Source organism: Macrobrachium nipponense, chromosome 1 (assembly GCF_015104395.2).
Source record: "Macrobrachium nipponense isolate FS-2020 chromosome 1, ASM1510439v2, whole genome shotgun sequence".
Lineage (NCBI taxonomy): Eukaryota > Metazoa > Arthropoda > Malacostraca > Decapoda > Palaemonidae > Macrobrachium > Macrobrachium nipponense.
This window is the reverse complement of record NC_087200.1, coordinates 85,793,869-85,805,879: the sequence shown is the minus strand read 5'-3', so window position 1 is coordinate 85,805,879 and position 12,011 is coordinate 85,793,869. Positions and strand designations below refer to the sequence as shown.

At 43.4% G+C, this 12,011-nt stretch overlaps 1 protein-coding gene and 1 long non-coding RNA gene across 5 annotated transcripts in view; one reads left to right on the top strand and one right to left on the bottom strand.

Annotated features, from left to right (window-relative positions):
- LOC135220225 (uncharacterized) overlaps positions 1–1,891 on the bottom strand; it is a 29,711-nt gene extending 27,820 nt beyond the window's left edge. The window contains exon 1 of the long non-coding RNA XR_010315615.1: positions 1,723–1,891. This is a non-coding gene — a long non-coding RNA (uncharacterized LOC135220225). The remainder of the gene's footprint in view (positions 1–1,722) is intronic.
- Positions 1–12,011, top strand: part of LOC135219427 (choline/ethanolaminephosphotransferase 1-like) — a 433,147-nt gene that overhangs the window by 59,742 nt on the left and 361,394 nt on the right. The window lies entirely within an intron of this gene.

Sequence of the window (12,011 nt, the reverse complement as noted above, 5' to 3'; positions counted from 1 at the left end):
TGAGTGCTGGGAAGGCTGGGGAAAGATGGTGGCCGTCACTGATGAGAACCGTCCATGCAAAACGTAGCCGCCATATTGGATTTCAAAAACTGCCTTGAAAACATATTCTACGAAGAGCTCACATGCTTATTTTAGTTCGTATGGGGCTTTCATATATCACATTATGTTGACGAAACTTCAATCTTTTGAATGGTATGCTTAAAGTTGTAATTGTATTCTTGTTTCACCAATTAATTATCGAGTGAATAAGGCCTGGCCACGCGATGACGATGGATCGTCTGCTTTTGTTTACCCTACTACAAACAGATACACTAATTTCACTTATTTCTCTGGTTTTGTGTAAGTCTTATACCCAGTTAGGAGGGTAAACACATACCAATTGGCAACACTGATAAACAATTGAAGAGCGCGAAGAACGCCGGAGGTACCGTTCACAAGCAAAACTGTTGATATTTGAGTCAGGAATCTAGTTACTTTTTTAACAGCGATATTTTCAAATTAATAATCATGAATAGTATGTAAAAATATTTATGCAATTCATGACCTTATACTGCCATTTAACTATTTATTTAAATAATTATCTAGTGCACGCTTCTTCTTCTTCTACTACTAAAAATTGTAGTTCCCTTAGATAAGTAGTGGTTGGAATTCAAGTGTTTACGATTGTTGTGATGAAAGTGCCTCAGCGTTTATGGGTACAAGTGGGGTGCGGATTTAGCACAGGAAATGGGAAGTTTGTTGACACAAGCAACTCTGCAAACATCGAGATGGCATCAATCTTCGAAACATTTTAGTTAAAAGTAAAAATTTTGAAAGCATCATGGGGGTAGTGTGCACCGCATTTGGTCACACTTTTCATTACCCTCTGTTTAATCTTAAATTATGGCTTTAATTTCTAACCTTGGAGAAAATGCTTACTTTGAAAGGAGAGTAGAGGTCTCGAGCTGTTCCTCTCACCACCAACAACTCATGACTGATGACCATCTCCACTCTCCAGTGTCAGGAGGTGTTAAAGTACTTCTTCGGAGGGTGGCCACAAACGAGATAGTCAGTGGGTTGGCCAGTCCGGTCGCTTGTTTACCCTAGCCTATTAGCCTTAGTACTTATGGTCAGATAAAATTACCTAATCCCAGTTGAAACAGTACTTTTCCTAACATAGTATATCTTCACATTTGTTTAAGGAATTCTTATTATGACTTAGCCTAGTCTAGGTACCTACTAATAGGCTATTGATCTTTCGCAAAAATTCCATAAAACCCTATAGGTAGGTTCTACCTAGGCTATCTAGCCTAAGGTAGTGGTTCTTTCACGAAGGCCGAAAAGGAACTAAAAGATTACCAAATCAGAAATTCGTGTGATTGAAAAAATGACAAAGCCGACAATGATTTGAAGCATCAACAAAACTACGGCCAACGTAAAATTACTAGGTACACTGTTTAGTAGTAGCTACCTACCTACTTAAGACACTACCGTCAAGATAACATGGGCTTACTGGTAGAGTTTTGCCGTCTAGGCAAGATCAAAGAACCATCTGACACTACGATTTTTCATCCAACTTGGCTTCGGCTTAGTATTTAACAGTTAATTTCTAGAACGCAGGTTAATCTAGCCAACCAAAAAAATTCTAGACGAAGCCAAGTTTAATTATTCTAGGTATTACCGTGATGAAAACCAGCAGAAATGCGTTCAGTTGCAGCGAGGTTAAAGTATGACATAACCCACCTTATCAAGCCGGGTAATTTTGGGTCACGTTGGTCTAATCTTTCAAAGTTCGTCCTAATTACTAACTTGAAATGCATTAATCAAAGTGTTCCATGTTATCATTAAAACAGCTGATAAACAAGGACTGAAAGCGTAGGAAAAATCCACATAGTATGGGTATTGTATGTGAGGCTTACAGTGCTGTTTCTCAATTAAAGGTTAAAACGAAGAGTCATGCTTACTTTCAAAGCGATTGGGACGGGAATTATACCTCCTTTCAACATCTTTAGCAAGAAAAGTGTAAACCCTCTGTTACTGGTAAAGGCAACAAAATTTATATTTGAAGCTAACGGGAGCCGTGGAATTTTTACGGTTTTTTTTTTTATCTTAGGGGAGGGGGGCCGTGATCGTTTTCACTGATAAAGAATTCGTCTATTAATACTTTATATTTATATAGCAGTAAATTCTTTTAAAATATATAGTTATCACAAACATATATAGTTTGTGCGAGTATCCATTATGGCTCATAAAATTCGATCACCTTGCTCCGAATAAAAGTCGCACTTTTCTAAACAGCTGCATCAATTCCCAACTTTTCTTATTAGTAGCGTTTACTATAATGATCACAGCACTTGAAAACAATTTCTTGTTCTCGGAATTGACGTCTAGGTAACATAGAGTAATCATGTTTCGGCCTCTAAACTTAGCCAGGTAGATTCATAATCTCACAAGAACTTTTTCAGTCTTATTACTTTCCATTCCTGGCTTGTACAAACTTGTCATCACAATTTTTTCTCTCGCTTGTTAAGTTTTACCCAAAAATTCTTTAGACTAAAGTATGTAGTATTTCATTCTTGCCTCTTCCTTCCACTACCAACCTAGTTTTGCATCCCTTGGCTATCAGTATAAGTAAAAGAAAAAAAAAATGGGCCTGCACATCCAAACCTTTCACTTTTGTCTTGCCAAACGATATTCATAATGTGGTTGCAAATTTCCCTGTCACACCTAGGCTACTTTGTAAATTTTATGTCATGAAGCAAGAGTGCTAATGTTTTTCTTCTACTACCAAATGGTGGGTTTGCAATAAGCTTAACCGTAGAAATTTACGTAGACGGATAGAAAGAATTGATTTGATTACAATACAAGATGTAAGCAGTGAGTTTTGCACCGAAATTTATTCGTGAAGGCCACTGTCTCCGCATATAAATGCATATTCACGCACATGGTACACGGAAGAATTTTACAGAGGCTCTTTCCGCAGGCACAGGCTTAACTAGTATGTCATTAAAAATCAGGATTTCCTCAGTTGTCCTTTTAGTTTTAGCATGAAGAGGATCAGTAATTTTTTATAAATGTATAAACAAGAGCTTCTACATCGTCAATATAGCCTTAGCAAAATATCATAAATTCAAATACAAATGTATATTTTACCTGGAAAAAACGTTAGCACATGATTCACACGAGTAAAATTAAAGATAATTAATATCCTTTCCTAGTTACGACAAAACAGTAGCAAGTTAATGGTTAGAGATGTAGTTCCAGATTTAAGTTATCCGTACTGTTTAAATAACCTCATCTGTATATTGCAATCCAAGGTGCTTTTGGGCTTGTCTTTCAAGCTGTGAATCATCGCTTCCATATATGGATCGTTTGTCATCACAAATACAGTATTTGCTTGGAAAAGGTAAATGGTCACACTGACATGCTTCCATGTGTAAATAAAAATAAGCACCACTACTGAAATTAAATATGTTCACATTTCACCGATGCTCGCCTTTCCAATTCCTGATTAATTTATATCCTAAGCTTAAATCAGAGAAACAGTACTGGTTATTTTAAATTCTAGGATGGTGGAATACTGTGATTACAACGGAATATGGCTAACCGAACGATGGCTAACGTATTGCGTAGTTTTAGTATTTTTACAGCATGACATTTCCACTGGTTCCTTAACCTTTCGTCTTTCTCGTCACCTAAAAAACCTTCATTTACGTTCTTATAAATTTAACCCTAGAAAGATGTGATTCATGCATTAACTACATTATTCCATCATCTGAGAAACGGATTTTGTTTATAAACAATTTGACTTTAGTAATCAACATTAAAATTTTGCTCTTTACAAACTGGTTAAGTCCGAACACTCGTAGTTTTTTTTTCTTTTTTATCTGGAACGACATTCATAATTGCCGGAATATTCATAGGACTACGGCAGAACAACAGTCTTCCGTGGAAGGGAATTTAATGGCAAAATAAATAAATGAATATAAATCAATTGCTGTTGTCTCCATTGCAATTTTCACTCACACACACACACACACACACACTATATATATATATATATATATATATATATATATATATATATATATATATATATATATAGTGTGTGTGTGTGTGTGTTGTGTGTGTGTGTGTGTGTGTGTGTGTGTGCAAATTTGCACGTGTAGTACAGTAATTATATTACAAATACATAGAGGAAGAAATGACAAAATATATTTAGGCAGAATTGCTGAATCTCAAGGAAAATATATAATAAATATAAACATTGGAGTATGTTCAACTCTATGGAAAACTACTTGACTTCAATAATCTTGAAACAATGTCAAGGAGTTTATTGAGAGATAAGAGAGCGACTCGCGTTGTGAACCGTAAAGTTAAAAGAATATAAAACTTCAAATGACGGTAAATTGGCATAGATAGGAGACCGTAACAGGATTACTATGAATATATGCAAAGAGCTGTAGAAAGATAGGAAATGAAAGCTACATAAAACCTGTGAATTAGTGCCTTTACATATAGAAGAAAATGACAACTTAGGCCAGGTATAAAAACCCGATGACTAAATGGAATATCTAACAGCGTGGTATAAAAACATGTAAGGCGATGCTGTGAGGACTGAGTAAGACGAGGAGAGCGAGCGAACTAACTTTATTCAGTTGTTGTTTGAGATTAAGTTGGCCTTATGTCAGCATGGGCTCTTTTTTTTATTTGGCAAATGAGGCTGTACATAAGACGGCGTGCAGACGGAAGCGTAGTGTCCGTCACGCACGCATGAACAAACATAAAAAGGGACAGAGCCCCCGCTGTGAATGCGTTTCCTCACAGATGAAACTACATGAATAATATTACATGGAGGGAACGGATTCCCGACATATATACATCAAAAGAAAGGGTGAAGTATGCTCTACATTTTAGTTCCTGGAAGAAAAGAGAGGACATATGGATATACAGATTTTTACAATGGAAGGACGAACATTCGCCCAAATGTCGTCCTTACAAATACTCCCCGCCCCGCCCCCCCCAAAGACAATGATTACGTAGAATCGTTGGATGACAAACGGAACCTTGCAGGGAGCTGAAGGAGTCCTCGGGTTCGTGATTCCCTTGGTTAAGGGGCGTCTTGTGTGTCCTCGTCGTCTTCAGGGCCAGAAAGCAGGATGCCGCCCCTGGTAGTGGGCCTGGGGGGTTCAGCTGCTTTCCTTAGGCGGCCTCAACAACGTTTAGGGGCATTGTCAGGAACTAGCGGCATCGGGGTTTTGCGAGGGCCTTCAGCGGGGTTGCCTTTGTCGGGGATGATGGCGGGCTTGAGGCGATCTATCGAGACCCAGTCCTCGCGGCTGCCGATTGACATGAGGAATGCCTTCTCCTCCCAATGGACGACTCGGTGTGGGCCCAGTAGGGCCTCGTCAAGGGCGGAGTCCAGGGCTCACGTGCAGAACTGCTTAATCCTGTCGATGTACGTCTCGCAGCAGGGAATGAACTTCTGGGCGGCTGCACACAACCTAGCCAGGGGAATATCAGGATCGTCACTGTCACCGGGAAGAATTCACCTGGCACTGTCAGGGCCTCCCCGTACACCTTCTCTGCTGGGTAAGGGTCGACATTGGCCCTAGGGGCGGTGCAGAGACCAAGGAGGACCCAGGGAAGCTGTGACTTCCAATCGGGGCCCTGACAGCGTGCCATTAAGGAAGCCTTGAGGGAGTGATGGACCCTTTCCACCATGCCGTTGGCTGCGGGATTGTAGGACATCGTGGTGTGGTGCTTGGTCCCCATCAGGCGTGCCAGGGAAGACCAGAGCTCTGACGTGAAGGCGGGTCCTCGGTCCGTTGTGATGTTGTCGGGCACTCCAAAGCGGCTGATTCAGCTGGTCAGGATGGCTTTGGCATAGGCATCTGCGATGGCTTCTGACATCGGGGTGGCCTTGGGCCACCTGGTAGACTGGTTGATCACTGTCAGGAGGCATCTGGAACCGTTGGATGGAGGAAGAGGCCCAACGACGTCGACATGGATGTGTCCAAATCTTCGCCTGGGCTGGGGAAAAGAGCCTATCCCTGATTCGGTGTGCCTTCCCGTCTTGCTACTATGGCACGCGATGCAGTTTCTGGCCCACTTCCAAGCGTCCTTCCTGATGCCATGCCACAAGAACCTCTCCGTCAGGAGCCTGGTTGTTGTGTGAGGCGATGGGTGCAAGAGGCCGTGAATGACATCGAACACTTGTTTCCTGCAGGAGGCGGGTATCAGTGGATGAGGGCGCCCTGTGCTGGTATCGCAGAGGAGCGTCATCCTGGGGGAGCCGAAGGGGATCTCCTCCCAGCGAAGGGTGGTGAATGGCTGTCCGGTAGGCTGGTACTTCGGGGTCGATGGCTTGTTCACGCACTCAGTCTTCGTAGTCAACACTGAGGTGAGGGAAGTTGATCTTGACCCTCGAGAGGGCGTCGGCTACGGGATTTCTTCTGCCGGGGACGTACTCAATGGAGCACCCGAACTCAGAGACAGCCACGAGGTGACGTTGCTGCCTTGCGGACTAGACGTTATCCACCTTGATGAAGGCATGGACCAGCGGCTGGTAGTCCGTCCTTATAGTGAAGGGGACGCCCTCCAGAAGATATTTGAAGTGGCGGATGGCCTAGTAGAGGGCAAGGAGTTTGCGGTCAAATGTGCTGTAGTGAGTCTCGGCGGGTTTGAGCTTCTTGCTGAAGAAGGCTAGCGGTGTGGGGACTCCATTGACCAGCTGTTCCAGGATGGCGCCACACACCATGTTGCTGGCATCGGTGGTGAGCTGGTGTGGTGGCCCTGCTGAGGGAAGACTTGGTTTGGGCGAAGGTGAGCTGCTGGTCTTCTCCCCATGTCAGTTTCTTAGGTTTGCCATTCAGGACCTTGGTCAAAGGGCACATGGTATGGGCAATGTCTTGGACGAACTTTCGGTAATAATTCACCATCCCGATGAATTCTTGGAGGGCCTTGACTGTTATTGGTGTTGGGAACTTCACTGTGGCCACCTTTTGACGCCACGGGACGAACCCCTGCTGCTGTAATTTCGTGGCCGAGGAAATCCACCTTCTTGGCGCCGAAGATGCATTTGTTAAAACGGGCAAGTCCGTTCTCCTGTTGGCACTTGAGGACAGCCCGGACGTGGTTCAGGTGCTCCTCTGGCGATCTGAAAAAGATAAGAATATCGCCCACGCAGCAGACGCAGAAGGGTAAGTCACCGAGGATCCTGTCCATGAGGCATTGAAAGGTGGCCCCAGCGTTCTGCAGGCCAAAGGTGGAAAAGGTGAACACGAAGGATCCGAAAGGCATGATGATCGCCATCTTCAGAATGTCATTGGGATGGACAGGGACTTGAAAATACAACTTTAATAAGTCGATCCTGGAGAAGACCTTGGCACCGTGAAGGGGCCCGGTGAGGTCCTGCATGTTACGCGGGGGGTAGCTGTCGGGTGTGGTGACAAGGTTCAGGCGCCGGTAGTCACCACAGGGCCTCCACATACCATCTGCCTTCTTCACCATGTGGAAGGGGGATGCCCATGGACTCGCTGCCTTTTTACAGGTCCCCATCTTCTCCATTTCTTTTAATGCAGTCTTGGCTTCCTGGAGGAGCTTCGGCGGAACTTGGCGTGTGTCGGGGTGCCCTTGGTCTCAATGTGGTGGAAGACACTGTGCTTGGGCATGGCCCCAGCCACCTGGCGAAGCTCAGGGTGGAAGACGTCCGGAAACTCCTGGAGAAGGGAGGCACATCTTTGGTGGGGAAGGATGGAGCAGATGGTTAGCACCCTTGGTCCTCTAGCAAGTGTGTGGGAGAGGCAGGTCTCGGTATCGAGAAGGCGCTGGTGGGCTATGTCCACCAAGAGGCTGTGGTGGGCGAGGAAATCCGCCTCAAGGAGAGGGGTCCGTATGTTGGCGAGGACGAAGGGCCAGGTGTAGGTCTGGCCCAGGAAATCAATGGTCTGGGCCCTGGTCTTGTAGGTGCGGATGGGCGTCCCATCTGCAGCTACGAGGGCGGTCGGGTCGTCGGGGGCACGGCTGAGATCCTCTGCAAACAAAGGGAACACCGACTGCATGGCACCAGTATCAACCAGCATCCTAAGGCCAAAGATGCTGTCCTGGATGTAGAAGCCCCTGGGTTGGGACTTCGTTACTGCCACAGCCATGGGGGCTTGTTTTGGGTGCTGCCTCCATTGTTTTTTTGAAGGGCAGAAGGAGCAAGGGCGCTCACACTTCCATGCCTTGCTGCAGAACTGGGGTTGGAAGTGGCACCACCCAATGTCTGGGAGGGGCTTCGGCAATCGCTGGTATGCTGCACCAACTGTGTCCTGCTGTAGGCTGTTGGCTGACAGAGGAGAGAAGAGTTTTGCAGCTTGGGTGACTGTAAACAGCGCGAAAGTCTGCTGCACCAGACTTTCCATCTCCATGGTCTCGGCATTAGGGATCTGGCTTCGGACTTCAGGCGCAAGCTGGCAAAGGAAGAGTTGGTGGAGGATGCTCACCTCCTGCCTTCGTCTTTGGTGGTCCACCTCTGGCAGGAGGACCAGGTCCTGGAGCTTGTGCCAGGCCAGTCTGGGATCCGAGGTGGTCATGGGGTTGACCACGAGGTCGTAAATTTGGGCGGCTCACTGGGGAACTGGGATGGAGAAGACCTGGATGAGCTCCCTCTTCAGGCCTTTGTAGGGCAACTCCCCGCACTGGCTGCACATCCATGGGATGAGGCGTTTGAAGGCATCCGCTGTGAGGGTCCCAGCAATGAAGTCCGCCTTGGTGCTATCCCAGGTGATGCTGTGGATCCGGAACCGAATTTCTGCCCATTAAAGCAAGGTTGCGATGTCCTCACTGCAGAAGGGCGGCAGCTTGACGTGGTGGGGCTCCGATGGTGAGGTTGTCCGGGGCGCGAGCACAGGCATCGAGTAGGACTTGAGCACGAAGAAGGATCATCTCACAGATCGCGTGGTTGAGGCGGACACAGAGGAGTTGAGTGAATGCTCTGAACTCTCCATGTATTGTCACTTATGGACGACGAGAAGTCGTGAATGGCATCGAGGAGTACCGGAGAACCTAGACTACGTGTCGTATGGGTCCCTTAAAGGTTCTCTGAAGATGAGCATTGGTAATTAGTCCCTTAATGGCAAAGCCAAAACCACTTGGGTCACCTACTCCTGGGTCACCAATTGTGAGGACTGAGTATGATGAGGGGAGCAAGCATACTAACTTTATTTGGCAAATGAGGCTGTACATAACGCGGCATGTGGACAGAAGCGTAGTATCCATCATGCACACACGAACAAACATAAACAAAAAGGGACACAGCCCCCGCTGTGAATGCTTCTTCACAGACGAAAATACATGAATAATATTACATGGAGGAAACGGATTCCCGACATATATACATCAAAAGAAAGGGCGTAAAATGCTTTATATTTTAGTTCCTGGAAGAAAAGAGAGGTCATATGGATACACAGATTTTTGCAATGGAATGGTGAACATTCGCCCGAATGTCGTCCTTACAATATGCCATTATAACAGAGAAGAAAAACAGCTCCCGGGACGTGGCATGAAAACCCAGTTAACTTTACTGAAAAATAATGGCAACTGTTGGTATGGCATACAAATCCGTAGATAATGTCCTTATCTAATTAATGATACTGTACAAGAAGAAGAGTAACCTAAGTTGTGGCATAACTTTAATAAGATAAGGTCTTTAGAGAGAGAGAGAGAGAGCTAAAGTCAAATAGCAACTCCTCGAGTGACAAAAACCTACAAGTTAATGGTTATGTTAAAATAATAAATAAATAAATAAACACACACACGAGGCAAAATCTGGCATGGTATGAAAACCCGTGAGTTAATGTTATTGAACAAAAAATTCGCAACTTCTGTATAGAAATAAAAACAATAAATAACTGCCTTCATAAACAGCAATGGCAACTGGTGCAGCGTAAAACCCGTACGTTAATGCCTTTGTAGAGAGAGAGAGAAAAAAAGTAACATCTGGCATGGCATGACATAAAAACCTGCAGGTTAATGCCTTCATGAAAAAGCAAAAAACTTGGCATAAAAACCAATTAGAAGCCTTTGTAAAACGAAAGCAAAAAAGAAACATCTAGCATAACAAAACCAATAGGTTGATACCTGTATCTGTAAAACAAAATAAATGGTACTCGGTCATGCCAATGTTAAAAAAAAATGGCAACCAGTTGTGTGGCATAACAACCTGTAAGTTAAGCAAAATAAAGAAAAAATTGTAACCTCTGGCATTGTTAAAACAAATGTCAATCTCCATCATCTGATATATGGCATCAAAACCAATAAGTTATGCCATTGTGAGGAAAAATTTAAAAAAATGAAATGGCAACTTCTGTTGTGGCATACAAACCTGTAGGTTTTAATGCCATTGTACAAAACATGAGAAATGGTGACCTCTGGTGCAGCATAAAAACACAGAAGGTAAGGCCATAGTTCCAAAAGACACACACCACACACACACACACTTACACAAACGAAATAGCAAGCTCTGGCACGGTATGAAGACCAGTACGTTAATGCCATTGTACACAATAAACTAAAGAAAAGAAGGTGTAACCTGTGGCAAATATAAAAAAAAGCAATGCCATTATTAGAAAAAAAGGGGAGAAATGGCAATCTCTGGCTTGGCATAAAAGCCCATTACCTAATCCTATTGTAGAAAAAAAAAATGGCAGTCCAGGCCAGCATTAAAACTCGGAAGTTAATGCCTTTGTCAATATATATAAAATATATATATATTTATATATAATATATATATATATATATATATATATATAAATAAATATATATATATATACATATATCTAATAAAAGGAGCCCATAAAAACACCAAAATGTAGAGAGAAAAGTACTATATTTCAGAGACTGCTGTCTCTCTCTTCAGGTATATGAATGAGAAAAGTTTACAGAAAAGGTGGTATTTATACCAAGAGATCCGTCCACAAGTAAGCCAATTTAGGTCACCCCCGCTGATAATCTTCCTTTAATCTTCTTAAGCGTTTGGTTGAATGAAAAACTTCGTCGACGACATCTGAGATCCACGCCCCTTTTGAGATGTTCTCTTTTATTAAGGCCGATTCTATCATTTGACTCTTGTACCGGCAGTTGCTGCTATAAATTACACGTGACTAATTCCAGTTTATTCTATGGTTATGTCATTTATATGGTTGAAAATAGCAGAGTACTGTTGTCCATACCTAACTGACCGTTTGTGTTGTATTAATCTCTGGGGAAGTGATTTACCTGTAAATCTGATGTAAGATTGGTCACAGTCCTGGCATGGGATCTCATATACCCCAGAGTCTTTGGGAGATGTCTTTTGTTGGACGTTAATCAGGGATTTGGCTAAGGTATTTGGGGGTAGGTAAATGCAAAAGGGTTGGATTTCCCAAGGGTGTGGGTTACTCTCTTAATCGTCTCCAGGTGAGGAATTTTTATTTTATTGTTGGGTGTGTCTCTGGTCTTGTCTTTAGGGGATCGGTAGAAAAAATTAACGTTTGCTTTTTGAATTGCTTTCTCAATTATATGGTCAGGATACTTTAAAGATGAAAGTTGCTTGCGAATTAGTTCAAATTCTTTTTCCAGGAAATCTGGGGAACAAATTCGTAAGGCTCTTAAGAATAGGTTGCTAGCTACACCTATCTTGATAGTAATGTCGTGATAGCTAAAGTAGTGAATAAATGAAAGTGAGAACGTTGGTTTTCTGTATATGGTAAATTTGTATTCTGTCGTGTCTCTGATTATTAAAACATCAAGAAATGGCCTTCCCAAAACTCACAAAGACAATCTTCCATTCAGACCCATCGTTTCATGCGCCGGAGCTTTCAATTACAAAACAAATTTCTTCTAAATTGGTTAGCAGGGCCTCCTTTCCTTTCCCCATTTTTTAGGCACTTTTTCTCCCAGTCACATTAACATTCGGAAGATTTTGTCACAAATTCAGAGAAGCACAATATACCATTCACAACATAAAACTTTTTAAGCCTTGACGTAGACTCCCTATTCACAAAAGT